At 38.5% G+C, this 3,211-nt stretch overlaps 1 protein-coding gene across 30 annotated transcripts in view; it reads left to right on the top strand.

Moving 5' to 3' along the window:
* LOC107744607 (disks large homolog 2) overlaps positions 1-3,211 on the top strand; it is a 217,367-nt gene that overhangs the window by 51,176 nt on the left and 162,980 nt on the right. The window lies entirely within an intron of this gene.

Below are 3,211 nucleotides of genomic sequence, written 5' to 3'. Positions count from 1 at the left end.
TTTTTTTTTTGGAGAGGGGGAGATGCTGCATTGGAATCTTAATTAGGTTTTCCATGTTGTGTGATTAAACCCACACTGCAGGCTTATATACCCCAGAGCCATATTTGCGATTTTTAAACCAGAGTATTTTTAGCATTATTTTTTAAAGCAAGATCAGTATCTGGACTCCTAATCCGTTCTGTGTAAAATCTGTTTACTCCATTTTCCAGCTTATTGTTTATTTCCTTGGTACAGCTATCCCATAGTGTCATAAAGAAGGAATGCTGACTGTAAGATTTGTTCATTTATCCACAATTTGTTATGTTTGTGTAGCAAATATGCAGTTAATGAGGTTGTTATCTTGAGAGTCATTATGTACATTGGGCCTCATTCATGAAACATTCGTATATATGAGTAAATTCTGAGTAATTTACAAGTAAATCGGACCTTCCCAAAAACTCTCCTCCGGATTCACAAATACTTTTTAAAGGTCAGATTTGATAGTTAAATGTGTGTATGTTAATGAATTCCAATCATTCGTAAATAGGGAGCGCATGCACGCTCATTCACAATTAGATTAACATATTTCCTGCCTATGAATTACAGCTACGCAAATTACGTATCTAGGAATGGTGTGGAATCCTTTGGACTCAATTCTCAGGTTTGGCAAGTTATATTGCATAAATGCATAAGAGACTAATTTGCTATGCCTAACAATAAATGAATAAATTAACGTGTGTCCACCAGAGCATCTTTAGCCAGCTGACATAATGCCTGGTGCTCTTCTGAAAACGACCAGCTGGTGGCGCTTGAGAGAGCTTTGGAGTAGAGCCCTGCACGGGCCTCAAATATAGGCCCTAGCCCGGCCCTGGCCCGAGACGCTCAGGCCCTAGCCCGGCCCTTGTCCGACAGCTTATCAGAATTACCGGCCCGAGCCCGAGCCCGACCTGAGCCCGTCTTTTCCCCCCCCCTTCTCCCAAAACAGCTTACTACTGTTTCTGCTATTAAAATAGTTCAGTTTTGTATGTAATGTCAAAGTGATTATATTTAGTTTAGTTTTTTTTATTAAGTTAATTTAGAAAAATGTTTGGAGCATTTTTTTATTCGTTAAATGTACGTTTTTGTTTTTTAAAGGGTTTTGGCATATCTAATCGTTTGTGCAGAGAGCTAAAGCGCGCTTTACAGGAGGCGCTGGCACGATCACTTGCATTGGAAACAACTTAAAATATGTCATCATTTTTGCTCATAAAGGTAAGTGTAATATATCACTCAGAACTGTAAAGGGTCTACTTTTATTTGTGTGCACTCACAATATCAACAAACCGTTGTGCTTTTATAAAATAAAGGATACAGGATGCACTTTCTGCAATTTCGGCCAGGAGCGCTTCACAATGATGAACCGAAATTCAGCGAATACTTGCCTCACAGACTTGCTAAATATATAGATAGAAAGCTTTAAATTACTACTTTTAATGATTTTTATCGTTAATATGCATTTCTCTCTAAAGGCGCGTCCATGGGGAGATGGCGAGTCAGGATCGTCATCTTCATCTTTGCGACACGGACTCAGAAAACACTAATTAATTTATAAATAATTCAAATATCTCCTTACTATTTCCCCTGACACATTCATGGTAATTATTTTTGCTGGGGCTGTGCAGCACGCTTTAGCCTATTGCGTGCGTTTTTTGCTGTCATGTGCAAGGATATGTTTGCAGATTCTATACTGCACATGACCAATTGACTCGACTGTTTGCCGTGGTAATCAAATCAAAACTCTTCCAAACGGCAGCTTTTCCCGAAGCATTGGGAACTTTTAGTAACTCCCCACTTCTCTCTGATGCTCTGCATGGTCAACTGTCACCTGTATGCTAATGCGGGACCCGACGGGCTTGCAGACCTCTACTTTGGAGGCACTGCATTTTTCTGGAGTGAAGTGTTGTTTGCTATGATTTGGGATATTCACGGCAGTAACATGTTATGAGTATCTTATTTTGAAGAATATTACTGAATATAAAAATGCAGTAATCCGCAATATTAACTTCTCTACTGTTGTGTTGTACAAGTATGATGGTTGGTCAATGTAGTGTTTGTCCCACCCCTCCTCCACTGTGATTGGATGGCTGTGTAAAAAGGGACAGTGACGAGCTCTGCGTTTTACCCAAAGTTAAAGAGTAAAAAAGAGAGGGAAAATGAACTCGTTAAATATCATTATAATACATAGTGCATAAAAATGCAGTGTCATCAGTTTGTCTAAAAGAATACAGAACGTTTGAATGTTTTATGCACCATTTACATGTGGTAGGGAGCAGGTGTAAATTTCTTTCGTACCAACTAACATTTTCAAAATACGAACATTTTCATGAATCCGAAAATTTACGTCAGAACGACTTTCCGAATGATTTACACAAAAATTTGTTCTGCTCGTGTTTCATTAATGAGGCCCAATGTGATAAAACTACTGTTCTGTTCTAAAGAAATTGAATAGAAATTTCTCTGGTGCTATTACTCTCAGGGGCTTTTCATACTGCACTAAACTTAGGGTAATTGTCTTTTTAAAGTCAGAACTAAGGCCACTTTTAACCCTGAGTAGCCCAGGATTGTGTTTACTCGGGTTTTTGGTACAATGCCTTATTTATTTCAAGGCTTTCTCATGTGAAAATCCCATTAGAGTCATTAATGGCTTCATTTTCTTACCTGGAAAAATATTGAAAATTCAATTAGAAAAGTCAAACATTGAACACTGTAGTGTAGTTGCGGGGAGTCATTTTTTATCGAGTTACATGAAGGCTTCTTGCTCTGTCTTTTATGTAGTTCCCGAGAGTTGTCTAAGAGCTCAAATCTAGTTGTTTTTTACCACTGTAATTAAACTGCCTGTTAAAAGCTATCAAACTTCTAATTAATTTCTAATCTGCTCCAGATCCTGAGTCCATAGGCAGCTCAGACTCCACTGTCTGCTCTTACTGTCTGCCCAGTCAACTGCAGCATATGCGTGCTGTCCACAAAGAGCCCCAGGAACACCTCTCTGCAACATTCAAGTCAAAATGTTACCCATCATTCAGACCTTTTAGGATGATCTGATCTATGCATGAAACTCTGCTTGTGCTTAAGTCACTGCAGCAATTTTCATGTTGATATATTTGTGTGTGCGTGAGTGTGTTAAATTTTATGGAAGTCCTAAGAGGCCATGAATTTTTTTTTTTTTTTTTTCTCGTTTTGTCGTGATAGCGAC

Source organism: Sinocyclocheilus rhinocerous, unplaced genomic scaffold, assembly GCF_001515625.1.
Source record: "Sinocyclocheilus rhinocerous isolate Xijiao unplaced genomic scaffold, SAMN03320098_v1.1 scaffold767, whole genome shotgun sequence".
NCBI classification, from domain to species: domain Eukaryota; kingdom Metazoa; phylum Chordata; class Actinopteri; order Cypriniformes; family Cyprinidae; genus Sinocyclocheilus; species Sinocyclocheilus rhinocerous.
The sequence above is the reverse complement of the archived record's forward strand: the minus strand, read 5'-3'. Positions and strand labels throughout refer to the sequence as shown.